The 24,468-nt window shown below is 25.7% G+C and overlaps 1 long non-coding RNA gene across 1 annotated transcript; it reads left to right on the top strand.

The window, feature by feature from the left end:
- The first annotated feature begins 605 nt into the window (after positions 1-605).
- Positions 606-19,049, top strand: LOC135924660 (uncharacterized). Its single transcript, XR_010571353.1, has 4 exons — positions 606-766; positions 12,639-12,809; positions 18,677-18,775; positions 18,844-19,049. It is a non-coding gene; the product is annotated as an uncharacterized LOC135924660 (long non-coding RNA).
- Positions 19,050-24,468: the final 5,419 nt, after the last annotated feature.

Raw genomic sequence — 24,468 nt, 5'->3', positions numbered from 1 at the left:
AAGATTGTACTTAGGATCTATTCCATATTAAATATTTGACTAGGAACTAAATAAGAAAGTTATAGCGACAGTTGTTTATTTAAAATAAAGAAATGATTAAATTTTAGTAAAATATAATCGTTTTTTTTTTACTATATTCAATAGTTTCACGATTCCATCGGAACTTTTCACATACCATTTGTTCATTACCAATGAATTTTTTTATAAAAAAGATTAAATTATCATTATTTTTTTATACAACATAATGATAATATATTTACAAATTCTTCTACAATACTTCATTTCACGATAAATTAATTTTGATTGTTTGCTTTATAGAACATTATTAAATTTAAAGAGATATTAAAATTTTAATAACAACACGCATATTCCATTTATTTTTTTTTATTTACTTTTATATTTCTCCTTATTTATAAAAATGATTATGTATTATATTTTTAACTTTTAATGTGTTTTTAATAGTTATTTTTTAATTTTATTTTTGTATTTTTTTTTTCATTTGCAATAAAAAAAATATCAAAACAACAATATCTTTTTCACAATCATATCAGCAAGCCTGCACAAACTAAAAAAACAAATTATTTTTTGTAATAAAAAAAAAGCAAAATGTTATAAATATTTATTTAAAGATTTTCTTATATCTTTTCTCATCACATCGTCCAGCAAATAATAGTTTTAAATAAAAAAAAATCCAATTCGTATTGTCCAAATTATGAGCGTTCGATATTTGCGTAGTGTTCAAGGAATTCTCAAATTATTTCAAATAGTATTTACATTTTTATATAATAATTGTTATAATTTAATTATATATTAATAATTATTTTCTATGGAAATTTAACAATAAAGTTTTCAAAATTTTTCAGTTTTGCCCATATTTTTATTTTGTAGTAACCACGAAATAACGCTATGTCGCCTGAAGTCATGCCTAATTATAAAGTGCACAATATTAAATTATGCAGCTATGCTATAGTTTAGCGATAAATTAGGAGTAGCTTGAGTGATATCGCGATATTTCGTTTTTACATAACGAGTCTTTATTTAATGTCTATAAAGGTTTCGAATAAAATTTTAATGTTTTGAACAAAGCCGAAAAAAGATTATTTTTGTCTACCAGATTTTGAACTCGACTTTTCTAAACTTATTTCAGCTCAAGGAACCATTTTGTTTGTAATAAAAATATTCCATGAACTTGGAATATTTAGGAATGAAAAACTCACGGATATACCAATAGTATCAATGCCACACAAAAGGCTAAACTAAGAATATTATATGACAAAACATGAGAAAATACATAATGGACACGAATTAAAGAACTATCCGGACTAGGGATGCACCGATCCACAATTTTTTCACCTATAAGGTATTTATTTCAAACTGCACCGTTACCGATATTTACATTGATTCTTTTGGCATTTCATATAATACAGGATAATGGAATAATAAAAATCTGTATACAAATTTTTTATAAAGTGTTTTAATCAATAAAAAAAGTCTCAGGCCGTGTCCTAGGTCAGCTTAATTTGGATACTTTATTGCTTTTTAGTATAGGCTAAAAAGTATTTGAGGACACCTTATTTTGGTTTATTTTAAGTATTTGGTGGCATTGCTATTTTTCATATTTTATTCTCGTTTTTTTGGTTGTTTTTTCTTATATTTTGGTTGTTTTTTTTCTTTTTTTTTTACAAAATTTTTTCTTTTGCTTTTTTGGCTGTGTCTTAGGTCGGCTCATTTTGGATACTTAATTGCTTTTTAGTATAGGCTAATAAGTTATGAACCAGGACACCCTATCTTGTTTGTTTAGTAGTGCTGTAAACGCTACTCCAAAAAAGAAGCGCGTTACCGTTACTTGTTACCTTATGAAAAAAAACGCGCGTTACTGGCTATTCATTAACGGGTTGGGTTACTCGTTACTTAAAAAATAAATATACAAAAAAAAATTTTTTTTCCTATGTATATAATATCAGGGATGTGTACTCTCCTAAAAAAATGGGTTTGGGTTCAGTGAAAAATCTCTGAACCCGGTTCGGTTGGGTTAGGGTTCGGAGACCAGAAAAATAATGACTTATTAAAATTAGTTAAAATAACAGAAACATTTAAAATTATTTTAATTAGTATTGACATAAAAATAATTTTCATCATTATAATATATTACTAAATATATTATATATAATATAATACTACAATACAATTTATAAACAAACATTATATTTCTATTTAAAAATTTTATTTAGGCGAATTATCATAATATCTTTTAAAATATCATTAAAATTTCCATGTAGGTCCGACAATATAAATTTTAATGATAAGAATGATCAGTCAACGTTAACCTAGTAATTAAGTTTAATATAATATATATAATGTGTTTGAGTTGCTGGGACACCTAGAACAATTTTCACCAACTTGTATAATTCTGGATACTCTGACATCTAGTTTTACGAGGGTTAATCTGATTAAATATCTAGTGAATATTGCTGATAATATATATGCGATTGAAATAAAATATTATCAAAATATAAATTTTGAACAATAACTTCAACTGTACACATCTTTGTCTTTCAGAATTGCATTAATAGTGGCTTACAAAATGAAATTATTTAAAGTCATTTTTATTATTATTAAAATAGTTATCATGAGAGTGAGATTTCCCAAATGCATTATTTCTTCTCCCTCTAAAATCAAAAGAGCCGTAGGAACAGGTTCCATAACCTATAAAATTATATATAGCCATAAAATCCGTAATTTATTTATTATAAGATTCGTCAAATGTGTGACCATTCACCTTAATAAAACTATATTAATTTCACGGAGTTATAAAAGGAGTTCCATTTTGTTATAATCAGTTTAATCAAATATCCCATTTTTTCCTTGGAAATGGCTAAATCATGTTTATTCCACAAATGATTTAAAATATTTGAGTTGGGACACAATTTACACTTACATAATGTAAACTTTGTACCCTTAGTTTTCATTGGTGTAAAAAAAATGTTTCATATTAAAACCAAGGCAGGCTACTCATTTCCATCTGAAGAAAATGTAAAATTAGCAAAATATTCTTTATAAAATAAATTATAATATTAATTTACATACATTGATTTCAATTTTAGTTAAATTAACAATTTTAACTGAATATTTAAAATAAAAAAGAAGGAATTTGGTGGTTGATATGAATTAAAAACTCGGCTTAAATTATTTATAAAATTTAAAAAATAAATAAAAGTAATTTTATAATACAATATGCTTTTTTTAAATATTTTTAAGAAAAATTTGAGTAACGAGTTTCCCGTTACTGTTACTCAAAAAACGCGTTACCGTTACTCGTTACCTCTATTAGGAAGTAAAAAATGGCATTCATTTTCTTTAAAAACGGTAACGCCATTGGTGACGAAGTTACTTTTTAACGTTACTTTACAGCACTAGTGGTGGCATTATTTTTCGGATTTTATTTTCCTTTTTTTGGTTGTTTTTTTCGTCTTTTTTTAAAAAAAATTTCTTTTGCTTTTTTGGCTATTCAGTGTTACGTTGGGTGTACCGTTACCACTTTTTGGAGGCCGATCCGATATTCCAGATATTAAATTGATATCGGCCGATTACCGATCCGATATTATCTAATTTTGTATACTGTAAAGATACCAATGGTTTTAATTTTTAACATATTTTTTATTAGTATAACATTTATAATTTAACTATACCGTAACATAATGTCTTTTAAATATATTATAATGATCAGTTATAGTATAGTTTATATTCAATTCAATTGCAATTCTAAAAGTGTATAAAATATTTTTATTGATAAATAACTTATTTATATAATAAGTAATAACATTAATCTATTTACATAATAAGTAAAAAACAAATATATTAAAATTAATATATCGAAGATTTCTTTTTAGAAATACCAAAATTTCCAATTTATCAGAGGTCAGCCTGCTGCGATGGGGACTCTCAATATCACCCGCTTCACTAAAAGCAGATTCTGAAGAGATTATCGTACACTTTTATAAACTAAACAGAATGCGCAAAAAAATAACAATATGGCAAAATGTTTATTAATTTATTATTATTAAAAAAATAAACATAAAAATGGATTTCGATTTAATTTATAAAAATAAAATGGTTTTTTAGATATAACTTTTTTTTAAATTATAACATTTTATTTTTGTTAAAAACGACATTTTTTATCGGATCGGAAAATTTTATAATATTGGCCTATGAAACCGATATTTCTAAATGGATGAAATATCTGCCCAATCCGATCCGATAAAAAATATCGGTACATCCCTAGTATTAAGCCAACTTAGGACACGGCTTCAAAGCTTTAAAATTGAAAAATATGTCTCAAATTTGTAGAAAGGTTTTTATTTATAAGATAATAGTAAATAATGTCTTATTTATAGAATAATTATATATATAGTTGCATATTATTATTTTTCATGATCAGAATTTTAACTTATCTATTTTACCCTTAATACAAATTAGTATACATTTATATGGTAGCACTAGCACAGTATATATATTCATATAAAATTTTCTGTAAAACAAATTATATATCTTATTAAAATATAAAATTAAACAATTAATAAAATAATAAAATTATTTAATATAAAGTAATTAAATTATATTGGATATTTATCATTATAAAGATAAGCGCCTCAAGTTTATTTTATAATAAGTATCTCTTATGAGGACTGTCTAAGGTTGTTAAGTAGCTCAATTTGAGCCTATTGGAACGGCTAACTCAATATTTTAGCCATAAAAATATCACGCAAGCCTGAAGATTTGACTATAGGTGGCACAAAGGTTTGGACATCTATTAGCGAAATCGGCTTTGGCTATATTTTTCCGGCTAAAATATTTATGCCGTTTTTTAAAAATCGACTCAAATCTAGGCGTTTGACAACACTAATTATATCACCAGCTATACTGAAAACTAATTTTGATAAAATACCTGTAGCAGGAAAGACTTTTGTGCAAGATTTGCAAAAGTTGGATTTGAGAATTAACCTTCCAATAATCAAGAAGATCGATCCGAGATAAAATATTGATATCTTTGTTAATTAATCAAATTTAAGTTCGCATGATTTTTATTTGCTATGAGTTCTTTCTTAAGGCTGTGTCCTAAATTTTTAAAAAAAATTCTCAAAAGTTTGCAAAACTTTTGAAAAACTTTTTGAGAGATACGAAACATGTCCCGAATCATACATTTATTTTCAATTTATAATATATAAAATGTTTGATGTGAATGTTTTACTAATTCTATATTTTATATTATTTAAAGATAATCATGTTCATGAGTTCCAATTTTAAACACTTATATAAATCCTCAGAAACTAATATTACTAATACTATACAAATTGTTAAGGCTGACTTCTTATTACAAAATATTATTTTGTATACAAATTAATTATGAAACCCTTATTCCAAAATTTTTATTTTTTAATTACCTTATCTTATAGTGCGCACAAATTGAGCGTTTACGTTACTTTTTTTAATAAAAAAAACGTAACGCTTGCTTTGAAAATTGAGGCGGCGTTTTTAAATTATATATAATTTTGTAAATAAATGGAGTTTATTAGTATGGATCAGGAAAAGATGTTAGCATTATATTTATTGACAAAGCATAAAAGAAGTAGGAAAAACATCTCAAATATGACAATTATTCTCTAAGTTTATTACACTTAATTATCCTATATTTCATAAAAGATATTTAATAGCTGGTATGTTCTTTTTACAATTATGTAGCATACATAGTTAAATCAGTATGCAGAGCAATTTGGAATGCTGTCAAAGATATTTACATGCTAAAGCCTTCAAGAAAGGATTGGGGAAGAGTACATTAAATTTATATATTCTAATAATTTAATATATAATTACTTAGATTTCCCAAGAGTTCCTGATCTATTCAGGGTCCCCCAATTGTATTGTTGCCTTGGATGGGAAACATATTTATATAAAATATCCTCTCAATAGTAGATCTCAATTTTTTTGTTACAAACATAGATTCACAATAGTTTTGTTGGCCTTAACAGACATAAATAGATAATTTGCTACATAATATAATAATAAGCAATGAAGGAATAGATGCGCAAACATTTTGGTACCTTATATTTTCTTTATATGAAAAGATACAATGTCAAATCTGACCACTAGACCATTCTTTATTGGCATAGACAGAGAAAACAATTCATCAACAATTGAATCAAGAATTTTAAGAGATAAATTTAAAAATTTTTAATTATTTTTTTATATATCTTTGTTAAAATAATGAATTGTATCAAATATGTAATTGACATTGGCGTACGCAGCGGGTAGGGGGCGGGGGGACAAATCCCCCCCCCTCAAAAGCCAAAAAATGCAGATGCCGGATATATTTTTCTAAAATATTATTGTTTATATTAATTTATATTTGTTAATATTTATTCGTATCTCATATTAAATATATATTTAATTACATTTATTATCACATTTATCTACTAAGTTATTTTATCAATTAATTTCGATTTCAAGTTTTCCGGCGTAATATTTACTTATTATTTTCAAATTTTTAGTGGCGTAATATTTATCTACCATTTTCAAATTTCTAGTAAAATAATTATTATTTCTGAAACTTCTTGTCCAACAGGGAAAAAGAAATTGCAACCTTGTCCAACGAGATAGAGTCTCTGCCATCAAGCAGTATCAGCTTTTAAGGAGTTAGAAGAGCCAATTATTTGCTATTACTGAAATAACACAATGGCCTGAAAGAAATATTTCCTCAGAAGCAAGAAAATTATTGGATTCAATGCTTATTCCAAATTTTATTTCTCATTAGAATGTATTATTTAATTATACAACTATTTTAAGTATTACTTTTCAAAAACATGACATTGACTTGATTAAGAATATGAGAATAGCGGAGAGCATTTAATCAGAATTCAAGGAAATTAGGGCTAATGTTGATGAAGAATTTCATATTTTATTGTTGAGTCAAAAACAGAGCTATACGTGTTTAATATTTGTCTCCCTCGACTTGTAGCAAGGCAAGCTCATCGTTAAAACATTAATATAGGATCAGTAGAAGAGTATATCTTAAATACAGTTACATTTATGACCCAAATAAATGAATTTTTAATTCATCATGCAGCACTTACTAATCTGCAAATATTACTTCCACAAAGCCTTCCCAACCTTTTTCAGATGGTGATAGAAAATAAAATATTTGTTAGATTTTTATTATGAAGATGTTAAAGTATCTTATGATGCCTTACTAGCTGAATAACTATGTTTATGAGATTAACAATGGTTGATAGTCCCAAAAAATGCTATGGATGCTCTGCATTATTTCAAACACATTTAAGGTTAAATTCCCAATGTATTAAAAGGGTTTAACTAATGAGAGAACATTATCTTTTTTAAGAAGAATAACAGAGGCCTGCAGAAGTACCATTTGCAGGGCACGGCCCGGGTTTTTTTAAAGATTTTTTACGGCCCGGCCTGGGTTTTTTTAAAAAAATTTTCAGGCCCGACTCGGCTTTTTTTGAAAAAATTTCAGGCCCGGCTTGGGTGTTTTTTAAAAAAAATTTCGGGCCCGGCCCTGGTATATTTAAAAAAATTAAAATACTGTCCAGCCCTGGGGCCGGACTTGCAGGTCTCTGAAAAACATACCAAAAAGTACAACATCTGAAAGTAGATTGAAAGGTTTTGATCTTTTGAATATTCATAGGCATTTGACGACAAGCAAGGATGAGATAATTGAAAAATTAGCTCAATCACAACGAAGATTGGATTTTACAATGTAAATATATAACATATAAAATGCAATTATTCCTAAGAAACTTTTTGTGTAAAGGCTCTCTATTTTGGGTCATTTAAGCGATTCTTTACATATAATTTTTTATAATTCACATAAATTTAAAATTGTGTATTAGAAATAGTTATTAGTCCTAATAAATTTAAGCTTGATATTTTTAAAAAACAATAATATTTCTTAAAAAAATTTATTATCCCCCCATCCCCCAGACCAAATTCCTGCGTACGCGCCTGGTAATTGATTATTGTTATTATTTAGAATGTTATTTAATAAATAAATTTATATAATAAAATAGAATTGTGTTTAAATTTTTAAATCTTTATTCTGATCGTGATCACCTTATAATTTAAAATCCCTGAATTTATTTGACAAAAAATTTAATAAAAAACTGAAGTTAATGAGTTATTTATTAATTATATTATAATTTCTATATTATTCAAAGCACTTTTATTTTTATTAGAATTAAGTATTTATATTTTAATAAATCTAATTTTTCAATCTAAATATTTATTTTAAATAGTAAAAGATATCTAATAACAAATTTGGACGAATAAAATTTTATTTAGGAATAAAAATAAATACAATAAAATCATATATATTTACAAATAATATATATATACACATAATTTATTCATTAATGCTATTAAATATTTCAAGAGCAGTTTGACCATTTTCTATTGATTGTTCTATTGGTTGAATGTAATTATTCATTGTGATGGAATAGAAGATTTTCATTACTTCAGATTTAAAAAGGTATTGGTTAGGTATACTAAAATCATTTAGCCCTTCTTCCATTGAAAGTAGAAATAATCTTGATAAAATATAAGTTTTTCAAGACAATTATAAATTTTACCTATTTGGAGATGGCTTCTATTTATAAGATTCAATAATTTTTCATCCAATTTTTGGCTTGGGGATGAAATAAAATTCTTAATACTCTTACTAGTATCAAAATTACTAGTGGTTAGCCTATCAGCAATTGTAGACTCCATAAATTTATATACTCCAACCATTTGTATGTTGTCAGACGCGTACGCAGGAATTTGGTCTGGGGGGGGGGATAATAAATTTTTTAAAGAAATAATATTTTTAATTAAAAATACTAAGCATAAATTTATTAGGATTAATAACTTTTCTAATACACAATTTTAAACTAATGTGAATTAAAAAAATTATATATATAAACCGGCATTTAAATGTGAATCATAAAATATAAAGTGAATATAACCCACGATATGAATCACTTAAATGACCCAAAATTGAAATTTGAATTTTTTGAGCTTTTAAAATATATAAAGTATAAAAAATTTAAATGTTGTAAATATAAATTAATACTCAAAAAGTTTCTTAGGAATAATTGTATTTTGTATGTTTTGAGCTAATTTTTCAATTATCAATCCTTGCTTGGCGTTAAATGTCTATGAATATTTAAAAGATCCAAATCATTCAATCTACTTTCAGATGTTGTATTTCATAGGTATGTTTTTCACAGACTTGCAGGCCCGGCCCCCGAGCCGGACCGTATTTTAATTTTTTTAAATATACCCGGGCCAGGCTCGTAATTTTTTTTTTAAAACACCCGGGCTGGGCCTGAAAATTTTTTAAGAAAAAATATCCGAGCCGAGTTGTATATTTTAAAAGCAAATATTTGAAATCGCCATTATTAGCTATAAATATCAAAAATAAATATAATTTATTTTAAAAAATTCGGGCTGGGCCAGCCGGGTCGGGCCTGAAAATTTTTTTAATAAAAAACCCGGGCCGGAAAAAATTTTTAAAAAAAATCTGGGCCTGGTCCTGCAAATGGTACCTCTGCAAGGCTCTGTTATTCTTCTTAAAAAAGTGAATGTTCTCTCATTAGTTTACTAAAGAGCTGCTAATATATATATAACCATTTTAATAATTGGGAGTATAATCTAAAATGTGTTTGAAATAAAAGCATCCATAGCATTTTTTGGGACTGTATCAACCATAGTTAATCTTTTAATCATAGTTATTCAGCTAATAAGGCATCATAAGATATTTTAACATCTTCATGATAAAAATATAACAAATATTTATATTTTTTTTCTATCACCATATGAAAAAGGTTGGGAGAGGGGACATTTGTTTTATAATACTCTTCTACTGATCCTATATTAATGTTTTGATGATGAGCTTGCTTGCTGCAAGTCGAGGGGGACAAATATTTAACACGTATAGCTCTGCTTTTGACTCAACAATAACATATAAAATATGAAATTCTTTAACAACACTAGCTCTATTTCCTTGAGTTCTAATAAAATGCTCTCCGCTATTCTCATCTTCTTAATCAAGTCAATGTTATGTTTTTGAAAAGTATTACATAAAATAGTTGTATAATTAAATAATACATTCTAATGAGAAAAAAAATTTGGAATAAGTATTGAATCCAATAATTTTCTTGCTTCTGAGGAAATATTTCTTTCAAGCCATTGTGATATTTCAGTAATAGCATTAATAATCAGCTCTTCTAACTCCAAAATAGCTGTTACTGTGGCGGAGACTCGATCTCGTTTTACAAGCTTGCAATTTTTTTCTCCCTGTTGGACTAGGAGTTTCAGAGATAATTATTATTTTATTAGAAATTTAGATAAATATTACGCCACTAAAATTTGAAAATAATAGGTAAATTTCGCCAAGGAAAACTTGAAATCGAAATTGATTGATAAAATAACTTAGTAGATGAATGTGATAAATAAATGTAATTAAATATATATATGTATATATGAGATAAGAATAAATATTAACAAATATAAATTAATATTAACAATAATATTTTTGAAAAATATAATCCGGCATCTGCATTTTTTGGCTTTGGGGGGGGGGGGGCGCCTGTATGTTGTCTATCAATTCATATTTAACAATATATTATATTTTAGTCCCCATGCCCTAAAAATATAAATATATCATATTAATATTTAAAAATATACCATATTTCTTACATTTTTGAAAGAATATCGATATTTTATCGTATCAAAATTTTTGTTTTATAGAAAAAAGCAAACCAGATTGCGTTTTTTAAAATTGGTGCAATTGGAAAAAGTAAAAGCGCAATTTAAACGAATGCATTAGTTGCGTTTGAAACGCTCAATTTGTGCGCACTATTATGAATGTTTAAATTTGTCAGTTATAGCATATATTTATAAATATTCAATATAAAGTGCAATAAAAAGTGTTGTTTTGATTTGTATTTAAACTGCTAAAATGACTTAAATCACATTTTATAAAAATTCATTAAACATAATAATTTTTATTATAAAAATATACAAAATTATATATAAATATGAAAATAATATAGAAAATTATAAATATGAAGAGAAAATTTCATTTAAATTCAAAAATTTGTTTCTGATTGACTATATCATTTAACATATCTTGTGTGTTTGGCTCTAAAGTCTAAGATATAGATTATTATATAGTTTCTAATTTAATGTTATAATACTTGTGATGATATTTGTACATTTAACATATCTTGGATGTTTGGCTCATAATCCTAAGATATAGATTATTATATAGTTCTAATTTAATGTTATAATACTTGTGATGATATTTGTACATAAACATATCTTGAATGTTTGGCTCATAATCCTAAAATATAGATTATTATATAGTTCTAATTTCATGTTATAATACATGTGGGGATATTTCTACATTAATAGCATCCTTAGAATGTTTCAAACTGAAACTTGCTTCAGTGTGCTTACATATATCCTCCACATTTTCTTTTAGCCAGTAAAAACCTTCAACAAATTTAAATGCTTGTTGTTCATCATAGCAGCACCTGAACCTAAAATATAAAATAATTTTAATCTCTTCCCATTTGACTTTATTTGCAGCTGTATCTCTATTTTTAAGGTCACTATTAAACCACAAATGTCTATAAGGTCTTATATTTTTCATCAATTGAAATTCGTTCGCCATTTTTATTCCTTCAATTTGCATAATGATAAAATGATTAAAGTTTTACGAATCGTAAAAGTTTTAAGAATCACGTAATTTTCACAAAATCGAAAAAATCATTTAGGCCAACATTTTAATTTTCCATTAAAAATGGCTTATATTATTTTTTTTCGCTAGATTCGCGCAAATTGCGCGATATAATTTTTATGCAATTTTTGATATTTAAGACACAGCCTAATAAAAACAATGGAATAGATTTTCGTATTAGTTTTTTCATAGTTTACTTCTTATATCGATAATATGTAAAAAACATTAAACATTTTTATTTTATAAGACACTTTTTATGGGAGTTAGAAGATTTATTACTAAAATGTAAATTTATTTAAAAAATAAGATAAAAAATCGGTTTCGATTAAATTCCTATTATCAAAATTTTCACTCTATAGAATTTAAAATTCCTAAACCCGAATTCAGGCTCGCAATCCTGAGCTTTTTTAAAGTGTTATTTAACAGCTTTATTTTTAAAAATGGCTAGCCAAAATTGTGAACCTGGTTGGGCATTTTAGGACCTCACACTAAACAGAGACTGATTTATTGGCAATCCATCAAACCCGGTGTAATATGGACTCGGGCGGGTTTGGACCTGTTATAATATATATAAAAATAATTATATGCATGAAATTGATATCGGTTACATTTTTAAAAAATATCGGCCGATCCGATATTTTTCCTAAAAGTTTAATACGGTACAGCCCTAATCCGGAGCATAACATTTCCAAGTTTTTGAAAGACAAAAACTATGAAAACGAGAAACGAATATTTAATTTTTAAAGGAACTGGAAGGAAAACATGTTTCCTAGTAATATATTGATAGCTTAAATTTAATTTTTAATGTATAAAATATTGAAGTATTAAAATATTTTTTTTATAGATATTTGGGATAATAATCATAATATTATTCTGCCTCTCACGTTTCCAACGGATGTGGAATCAGAATTTTTTATTCTACCTGGCGATAATCACCGCTATAATTACCATTCTTTTGCTCTTCGTTTCTTTATGCGAAATATATAACTCTATCATATGGCCTTGGAAATCAATCGTAAATTATACTATCTTTTTTTTTTATTTTATAAAAAAAATTATTAAACGATACCAAATTATAGTCAAAATATAAAGGAATTATCATTTAAAATTTGATTATATGTATAGTTATTGTTGAGTAATGTCTAATGAAATGAATGGCTTTTAGATCGAGGATTTTTTTTTGAAATATAGCTCAACCTTGGAGAATTGATTTTTTTACGGCACGTACCTCACAAATTGAGCAGAATTAGCACATTAATCAACCAATATATTAGAACTGTCGACATTACTCAAAAAAGTATTTCAAGTTACTCTTTGAAAATAGTAATGCGTTTTTTTAGAAAAATAACGCCGTTATTATACTTCACTATGAAAAAAAGATAGTTAAAATTGTTTTAAATTTTAACGTTTAATATGAATAATTGATGAAATTTTTTTTAAAATAACCTTTTTTTAATTTTATAGTAAATTGTTTCAAAGTTTTAATCTGATAAAAAATAATAGTTATCACGCAGCACCACATGAGGTGTACTGAACTCTTGTGCAATAGCTGCTGAGATTGCAAGGGCAAGGGTGTATAGTATTTAAACAAAGTTTTTATGTTTGGAAATTGTTTGAGGCTAAAAATATATCTTTTCTCTCGGAGAATTAATTCCATCATGCAAGTTATAAGACTTATTTTAATTGAACAAACAAACGGGTAGTTTCCCTAATATCACATTTATTTTATAATTAATAAGTTTAACTTTGTATTTATTTGACTAAATTCAATATTTTTAAGAGTAAATTAATAGACAACTGAGATAAATGGTATGGTTCTATTTTTAGTGTGACTGGTTATGTTTATTATATTTTTTGGGGGGTTTTAAGAATTTATAACTAAATGATAAAAGATATTTTATAATTGTAATGAATTCCAATTGTCCGGCACGTGGTCGGGGGGTGGAGGATTTTTGAAAAAATATAAAAGGGCTTTATGATTTGTGAATTGCAAAGTATTCTATTTCAAATGGATTATATTTCTGATCTAAATATTAGCAAAAAGTTAAATTAACTTAAATATTTATTTCTTGAATATTAATATTTTATCTCACTAAAATTAAAAAATTTCTATTTTATTTATCTCTACTAATAACTATGATTAGAAAATTTCTAGAGTGTATGAAATGCAGATATTCAAATAGACAAAGTTTGCTTAATATAGTTATTTCTGAGACTTCTTGTGCAACAAGGAAAAAGAAACTGCAAAAATCCTGCACGACAAGATAAGCCTTCAACATCCTGTTATATTATTTTTTTGGATCTAGAAGATCCTATATATGCCCTTGGAGAAATATTGGAATCACCTGAGTCACATATTTTACTTGAAGCTGTTACATTATTAGATTTAATATAAATACCAATTTTTTCATTGGAATGTATTAATGAATTATATATTACACAACAATTTTATGCAATATTTTTCAAAAACTGAATTAGGCTGAAGTTATGAGTATCGCGAATAATATTATGTTACAATTTAGAAGACCAAGAGATAATATCGACCAGGAATTTCTCGAGATTTTTGTGATTGTTGAGGTGAAAACGAAATTATATGATTTTGAGATTTACAAACCTCGACTTTACCGACAAACAAATATTTCCAATATTAACGTAGACTCAATTTATGATTATAAAATTTTGGATTTAATTTTGGCCCAAATCAATGAACGATTTGTGATTTATCAAATTCAGTTTAAAAATGCTATATTTCATAACTCCCTCTGATCTTAGGATATATCAAATCTTGATATTGAAAAATTAGATAATTTGCTAAATTTTATTCATAAGATATAAATGTATCTAAAGGCCAATTAATTTCAGAATTTAAATGGTATGAAAGATTCATTTTTGTAGATAATCCATCAAGAAATATAGTGGAAGCATTTAAGTTTTCCAAATATATTAAAATTACTGTATATTTTAGCAATGATGCCTATTAGTACAATCACAAATGAGGGTTATTTTCTTCATTACAGAGAAAAAAAACCTATATCAAAGGTATGGCATTTTAAAATTGATTGAATAACTAGCTTTACTCGTCGAGATCTAATCTCCAACACAAAACAAATTATTAAAAAATTGGCCCAATCGCAAAGATTTAATTTTCATTTATGAACCATATTTTGACTATCTTTAAATTACCATAAAATGTTTAATTTTATATTTTATTGTAATTTGCATACCAGTTTTATATAGAGTTAATTTTTTTTTAACCGTATTATATTCGATCTTAATATTTTGTATTTTCAAATATGATTGGTTCTAATAAATTTTATATGATGATTAATTCTAACAGATTTTTAATGCTCCAAAAAAAAATCATTTCAATATTAAAAAAATTATCCCACCCCCGTAGAAAATTCCTGACTGCGCGCCTGCAATTATCTATATCTAATAATTTTTATAAAATAGTATAAATAATCAGCGAGTGATACACGGGCTCCTTTAGGTATTTTAGTAGTTGGAAGTTTGTGAGTAGTTAGGAACTTCCCCAAGAGTCTTTTAGGGAACTATAGAAAAATCTGAGAATTAAAGAAGGATATCCCTAAATTGGATATTAAAGAAGGAATTTCATTAGAAATGAACAAGTAGGATTTTAAAATATTATCAAAATAAATTAAGCAATTATATGAAATTAATTTTTTAAGTATTTGTATTTAAAATTAGAGATGTAACGTAGGGGAAATTACCCTAAAAACTTCGAAATTTCTCCGATATTTTCCCCAATTTTTTAATGCTTTTTTGATCAAATAATCAGGATTTTTATTATATTTTAGAAAATATTTTTTCTTCTTGGTTTATATATCATACATAATTGGGGTTTGTTTTTTATTTACATTCATTTCCGATAATATAATGATAGCTTAACTCTAGGAATGTTCATCGGAAGGAAATTTTTTTATATGAAATAAAATTCTTTTAATAATAACTGAGATAAGGAGTAGGATTAAAGGTTAAAGAGTTATAGGATAAACCCAACTTCCTCTTCTAATTTTAAATAATATCAATTTATGAAAAATAATTTAATGTAATATATTAATAATTTTGCAATAACATTTTGTTAAATTGCTCAGTTTCAATAACGCAACGTGTATTTTATTTGGAAAAAAATTATTTCAATCTTTAAAAAAAGCATTTAAAATGCTCACAAGATATTTACTCAGTAAAATTTGTTAAACAGTGAATATGAAAGGATTAAAAATATAGTAACCGAAAGATAAGATAAAAATAAAAATTTGATTCTTATTAATGATGGGTGGACAAATATAAGAGTGGAATTTATTATAAATTTTATTATAGCAATCCTCTTTAAATTAATTGAAACAGGGACCAATATGCGTACGGGAGAATATATATCAGTGAATTTATTAAAGTAATTGTAAAAGTAGGAAACACAAAAATTAATATGATAATGCAAGTAATGAAGAAAGCCTGAACACTTGTGAGAATTAACTATCCAATTATCAAATGCATTGGATCTTTATCTCATGGACTTAATTTGCTTTTTAAGGATCTAGCAAATAAAATATTGTCAATTTAAATTTTAGTAGCAAAAGCTTAAATTATTATAAAATATGTAAAATTCAACATTCTTTTATATACATAGGGAAAAACAACTACTTAAAGATAAAAATACAATTGTTTCCTTTAAGTTGCCTAGCTCAACCAACTCCTTAGACAGTGTAGTTATGATAATTAATAGTCTTAAAAAATAAAGATATTTTATGGCAGATAAGAGACTAAATCTTATTGATAATGAAGTCTTTTAAATGATCTTGCACATCTTTGCAATTTTATAGTCATTTCTACACAAATAGAGAAAGTCGAAGCGGACAAATCAAGCTTAGCCGACGTTCCTCAAGCTTTTATTTAATCAGGGAAATCTCGTACGGAACGAAATGATAGATATTGAACTATATATATATATAAAATAGGAAATTTGTTGCCGGGACATACATTACTCTGCTCATATACTTGACCCACGATATTGCAGATTTAATTTTAAAGACAATGAAGTTGTTGATAAAAAATTAGATGGGATGCCTAGATTTAGATGTTGCGAGACAAATGACAAATTGCTCGATTTTAGAGGTCTAGAATCGTTTCAAACGAAGATAACATCTTAAATAATTGAAATTATATCATACTTGTTTAAATAACATATTAATAGTTTCTATATTTTTGATATAACATGAAAAAAAAGCAATATTGACCTAGAAAATAATTCTTTAAAGAAAATCTCCCGTTGTTTCCCTAAATTATAGTTTCACGGGAAATTTAAATCCTTAATTAAGATATAGTTATTTTTAAAAAATTTATTTCTTACAAGATATTTTCGAAAAGTTTAAAAATGTTAAAGTATCTTGTATTGTATCTGTTAAATATTGTTTTAAAGTTATATACATTTTTCCCCTTAAGGCTAATTTTTTATTATAAAATAGTTTTTTTAAGTCCCTCTTTTGTTTGATTTATTTACATAAAATTAAAACATAGCTTTTGTGTTTTCTTGTAATCAGAGATTTTTCATACTTTTGGATTCTCTAGTAAGGTTTTCATTAATTATAAATTTGATAATTAGGTCCCGGAGATCGTCCTGAATCCAGAGATTTAATTAGAGTTCCGAAAAGTATAGGGGGATTGGTTTTATCCTCAATAATGTAAGATAAAATTAACACAACTCCTCTTCCCAAAAATGTTCTTTTTTTCACTGCGCCAATTTCATTTTAATTTATAATTGCGCTTTTTATTTCCACTGGTACTATTTTTTATGTTTATCTGGATATTATATTTTTAGTTTATAAATTGTAACAATAATTAATTTTTTTAACTTATAGAATCTAATACTTTAGTTTGTAAATTTTTATATTTGAAATTTAATTAATTAAAGTTTTTTTTAAAATATTTGTCCGTTTTGTTAATAAATAATTTGCGTTTTAATTTGGAATATTTTTAGTAAGTTTTGAGTTATCTAACTATGACATACACCCGCTCACAAGGACTGATTGGAGAGGATATAATTGTCTCCGTTGTTTCACCCCGAATTTATGCTCTTCTGCCGGTAAATGAAACTCCACTACTTCAGTATCTTAGATACAAATATCCGCAACACTGTCTAATTTTGTCTTTATTACCTGGATCCTAAATATAACGACATTCAGCTTAAAATATGGGTAGAGCTAGTTATTATTGCATGCTCATCACCATTATTGATTTTCAGCTTCATTATCATAAAGATCAGAAATTACAATGAGTATAAAATTATTTTCTATATCTGAAGCTATGTCACTTATTTCATTATTATCATTAAAACTCTAAAAGGATTTAATTTATGCATTACAATGATAGAATAAATAAATACTTTAAAGCCTCAATGAAAATACGTACTTTGTCCATTATTTTCTTGGTTATTTTAACCTCTTTCGTTTTTCTATCTTCCTTTAATTCGTCATTGTCACAAAATTTGAATTTGTGAAGAAAATAAGAAATGGTTATTGTTTATTTTAATCAAATAAGCAGTTATATATTTTCTAAATTTATTTTTAAGAATTAATTATAAATTAAGATAAAAATTATCATAAATGCAACGATTTTCCGATATCAATATGTAAAATATATCGGGGCAAGTCTACGATACATTAAAATTGTAAGTATCACCCATATCGCGATATTTTATCAACTTAGGAAAATATAGGTGGTTATATATAAATATAATTAATTTGATCAACGTAAAGAACGATTTAAAAAGTGATAGAAAATATTCAAAATCAAAATTTTACACACGTATTATCAATTAAAATGCGATTTTATGATGTAAATATTAATTTCAAAATTATAATAAAGGAAATCGGATACCATATAACCGCTGCAATTCTTTTTGGAATAGGTGCTAGTTTAGTAATGGTATATAGTAGAAGTCCAACACCCTGGGTCATTGCTGGTGTAAGTATATATAAAATTTTCAGTTTTTTAATATTTGATTTTCTATTTGTAATTTTTACTTTATTTAGGTTTTTGGATATCTAAATACAGCATTATATGGTCTGCACACGTACTTTTCTGCTGATTAAAAAGGATATACAATCCCCGAAATATTTTTAAAGAACTTTTTTGGCTCAATCATATTATTTTTTAGTTATAATTTTATTATTTTTGTGAAGAAATCTAAAATGATCTATAAATATGATGTAAAATAAATATTGCTTTTGATATAAAATATGACTTTATCTTTGTGAATAAATAAAATTATTATGATTTTATTCATTAATAAGATCACGATGATTTTATTATGTTTAAATTATAAATCAAATTTGGTTTCTATCACTTCAGTAAAATTGAAAAAAAATTAAGAGTAAATGAAGTTTCTAATTATTATTTATCCTCCAAACCCCAATAAGCTTCTGAAGCAAAATACCCCCTCCTCCCTCCTGATAAATATGTCACATAAAAAGACGCCGCAATATTTGTTAGAGACTTGTAGTGGTCGAAATTTAAAAGCTTTCAGGAATGTTATATTTTATTGCCAAACCTACTGTAGAAGTGGCAAAAGGTAGAAACATGACATTTTATAGAAAAGAATATTTAAGGTGCTTCGAAGTTTGGGTTGCCATGATTAAAGACATGGTGATTTAGGTAATAGTCTATACAAACTTATTCCCAAACTAGAGGTTGTTCTTTGACCTAGAGATTAGTATTACCCTATGTGTTGTTGTCTATGGTATTTATACCGTTTCCAATGTCGATGGAATGACAGCGGTAGAAAGGGCTTTATATATGAGGGACCTATATTGTATGATGACGAAGAATGTTTGCCTTTTGAGTATTGCAATGTAATGAATGGTGTCTTTATGTATCGACCTAAATCTTGCATAGACTGCAGATGTGTGTGATGACTACTTGTATTGAGCAGGGGGCCAATTGCGATCCGGATTATTTTTGGTTAGATATGTGTTTAGATTCTGATTAGCAATTGCGTCTAGTCATTTATAATCATGATTGTGAAATTGGCAAGTTTCCCGGATTACGGGTTAGGTAAAAAAAATATAACTGAAGGCCAAATCATAAAAGTGGTTCAGTCTTAAGAGTGCGGATGGTCAGAAATGTCTTGAAATTCAAGTCATATAACGTAGTTTCTTGGTTCATTAAATCTTGAATCAGAGTTGTGAGGATATGAAGGCTGCCAGTCATAGGGGGGTCTATGCCACCTTTTTGAACGGAAAGTATATTTCATTCATGATAGAAGAAAATTTAATGTTGATCTCGTCAAACTTTTCAAGATTAGAAGTTCTTTATTTTTAAATTGGATTTTTTAAAATAATATACTGGGCTCAAATGATATATCTTTGCCATTGCTTAATTGCAAATTTCTGTTTATATTCTAAAACAAAAAATATAGATTATTATAATATAACAGGTGCAGCGAGGGTAGGGTCCTTTGGGACATGCTATTCTAAAATTTGCTTATCCTGAATATTATTTTGAGGTTTAAAAAAAATTCTTATCATCACCCTCTCAAGTCTGGATAGACTGCTCGAAGCTTGGCTGGACCCGAGTTTGCGGGTTCGGACCTTGAAAAAAATCTCCTCGGGCTCATGGAGCTGTAGAATATGTCCGACCCGATATATAAATATTAAAAATACAAATATTCTTAATAAAAATATCTTATTTCAAAAAATGTCAATCAGAATAAAATGATATTAATGTCTTTTTAATATATTCATTATATTTTTTAGAAACCTTTTCTCTATATAAACAATCGTATCATCTTTCCAATAGCGTCAAAATTATGAATTTTTTTTATATCAGGTAATTTTGGAAAATTTTAGCTTAAAAAAATTGTAAATTTGGATACTGCTAGTTAAAAAAAAGAAAGTAATTTTGAGTAATGTTGGCTAAAAAAAAATTTTGAAATTTTTTTTGAGCCCCTTGAGATTGGTAAAGAAGGCTAGTGACGCCCTTACTTTTCTCTACATTAATCATGTAAAATATTTTTATATAATTACAATTTTAAATTCGATTGTATTTTAACTTTACAATATTAAAATTGAATAAAATATAAATATAATGTTAGCAGCAATGTGCTTTTTCTGGCTATGGTTATTTTTTCTAAATAATTTTTTGAGCTAGTTTTTTTAAATTTAAGAATTTGAATTCTAACAGAAGTGTATTCCATCATTTTTGGAATACCTACTTTATGAATTTCATATAATTTTGAACTAAAGTTAGTATATATTATTTCCATATTTTATATAAATTATAAATGACTCAAAGGTTACCGGTAATGTCTAAATCATAAGATAGGTATTCTAAACTTGCTGAAATACAATTCCGATAAAATCAAATTTTAAAAAAAACGAGCTCAAAAAATGATTTAAAGTTGAAAAAATAAAACGTATTGCTGGAAAAAACAAATTGACACTAACTACAAATACAATTATATAAAATGCATTTCTATATGATAATTGATTAGAATATGTTAAATATACTTTTATTTAAGATAGTAATATGTGAATAAATACACATAATTTTTAATTATTTCCTAGATATTATAATATTTAAACTCAAATTAAAAAAAGAAAAGATCTACCTAATATTCAAATTTAAAAAAAGAAAAGATCTACCTAATAGTGCCACCCCATTGCCAAATTCTAGCTATATCTAGGCAATCGCCACCAGGGGCATCGCTAGCCTTTACAATCTCAGGGGGCTCAACTAAAAAAAAATTGGGGCGAAGCCCCCATGGTTTCTTATTTGTGGGCTTTCGGTTTTATTAATATATACTTTTTTAAATTTGCTAACTCTGAACAATTATTCTGAATTTCATATTTTGTCATTTACTATATTATGCATACAAAATAAACTCGCATATAAATAATTAAACAATATAAGACATTTCTAAAAAAAATAATTTTTAATACAAAATCTATATTTTCGATTGCTGTTATAAAAAATTTTGCTTCTAAAAAATTATAAGTGATAAAAAAAAACATATGCATGCCTCAATTGATAATGGTTTTTAAAAACCACATAATATATAATTATTGGCAACTTATAATTACAAAAGGTCATGAAATAACTCCTATTTTAGACAAAGTTTTATAGAATAGACTAATAAGGAAAAATTTATAGGCTTAACCAAATCAACAATTCTTAAAAAAGAGAATATAAACGACCAATCCAAATCATAAAACTATATGATGGTTAGAGCTTCCACTTAGATGACATGATGGAAGCTAGATAAGTAATCGTGCAAATTATTGTGAGATATTAAATTTCCATAAGATTATCTTCCATTTTTAATGATATATAAACGATTACACAGTTGACCATTATTGCTTATCTAAAATATGCAATCATATGCTCTCAGCAGCTGTATTAATAACCTTAAATTACATAGCCACACACATAATATATGCTAGTTAATTTGCAGTCATATGACCAGGGTTTAACATTTGCTCAAAATTCAAAAATCTTCACAGATCGTTGCTCTTTTGAAGATCAAAAAATGCGAAGATTTTTTCGCTAAAAAAAATTTTGAGCTTGCTCAAAGAAGATTTTTGAGCAAAATAAAAAATATTTTTTGTAAAAAAATCTTCTAAAATTTTGAGAAAATATTTTGAGAATTTTATAATAAAATAAAATCTTTTGTAAGGAAATCTTTATTAAAATATTTTTGAAATTTTGATCTTAAAATTTTTTGGTAAATTCTTTAAAAATAAAATTTTTGATATATATTTTTTTTTATTTTATTATGTTAATGAAAATATTTTTTTTGAATAGGTTGTGAATGTGAGAATTGGTCATAATACCGACTGCATTTTTTTTAATATTTGGAATAAGTAATAATGATTATTTTAAAAATGTAATGTCATAATTTTAATGTTTTATATTTAATGTAAACTATAAAAGTGACAATTGTCATATTACTCATCTCAGAACCTTTAAAAATAATTATAATTAAAAAAGGCTAGTTGAGCATGTTTTGAGATGGTTTCAGTGATTGTAAAGCATATAAAGGTGACAATTGTCATAATACTTATTTCACATATGTTTTAATTGGAAATAGAGAAAAATGATTATTTCAACATGAATTAATATAATGTGTAAACTATAAAAGTGACAATTGTCATAATATTCATAACAGAACCTATAAAAATAATTTTATTTTTAGGTATTAAATAGGCGAGAAAAAATTTTTTGAGCATGTTTCGAGATGGTTTTAATGATTGTAAAAATTGTCACAATCGTTATTTTTGAACTTTTTTAAAGCAAGTAGATAAAAATTTATTAAATATAAAATTAAATGTGGATGTACCATAGAGCAGTGACAATTGTCATAATCGTTATTTTTGAACTTTTTTGAATTTTTTTGAAGCAACATAGTAAAATAATAAATTGTAAACATGTTAAATTGAAATTTAAATGTGGATGTACCATAGAAAAGTGACAATTGTCATAATCGTTATTTTTAATCTTTTTTGAATTTTTTTGAAGCAAAAGGGTAAAATTATATATTGTAAACATGTTATATAAAAATTTCAGTGAAGATGTACCATAGAAATGTGACAATTATCATAATTGTTATCTTTGAACTTTTTTGAATTTTTTTAAAGCAAATAGGTAAAAATATATATTGTAAACCTGTTAAATTAAAATTTCAGTGAATATGTACCATAGAAAAGTGACAATTGTCATAATCGTTATTTTTAATCTTTTTTGATTTTTTTTGAAGAAATTATATATTGTAAACTTATTAAATTAAAATTTCACTGAAGATCTACCATAGAAAAGTGAAAATTGTCTTAATTGTCATTTTTAATCCCTTTTAAATTTTTTTGAACTTACAGGGTAAAATAATAAATTGTAAACTTTTTAAATTTAAATGTGGATGTACTATAGATAAGTGACAATTGTCATAATGGCCATTTTTAATCTTTTTTGAATTTTTTTGAAGCAAAAGGGTAAAATAATAAATTATAAACATCATTAATTAAAATTTAAATGAGGATGTACCATAGAAATGTGACAATTGTCATAAACGTTTATTTTAATCTTTTTTGAATTTTTTTTAAGCAAAAGGGTAAAATTATATATTGTAAACATGTTAAATTAAAATTTCAGTGGAGATCTACCATAGAAGAGTGACAATTATCATTTTTAATTTTTTATTTAATTTTTTTGAACTTAAAGGGTAAAATAATAAATTGTACACATGTTAAATTAAAATTTCAGTGAATATGTACCATAGATAAGTGACATATCTAATTCTCAACTCCCTTTTGAAATTATTTTAATATATATATTTTGAAATTATCACATTACTCATAGTCATATCCATTATTTTTAAATTAGGTTAATATGATCTTGTTGGGAAACACTTAAACCTCTGGGCAGATGATAATAGTATCATATATGTTAAATTTTTAGAGCCAACCGGAACGGAGTTGAACTAGAAAGATGCATCAATATAAACATGATATTTTTGGGAACAACAAATTTAAAAATATTTTTTCTTTAATCTTTTAAATCAATTTTAGATCTTAGAAACTACTATTTGGATATATCTAGTAAAATACGCCCCCCTCTGATTATACTATTCATACAAAAAATCTAAATCAGTTATATATATGAATTTT

The sequence above is a fragment of the Gordionus sp. m RMFG-2023 genome, chromosome 2 (genome assembly GCF_954871325.1).
Source record: "Gordionus sp. m RMFG-2023 chromosome 2, tfGorSpeb1-WG-v2, whole genome shotgun sequence".
NCBI lineage: Eukaryota > Metazoa > Nematomorpha > Gordioida > Chordodea > Parachordodidae > Gordionus > Gordionus sp. m RMFG-2023.
This window is presented reverse-complemented; position numbering and strand designations above follow the sequence as displayed.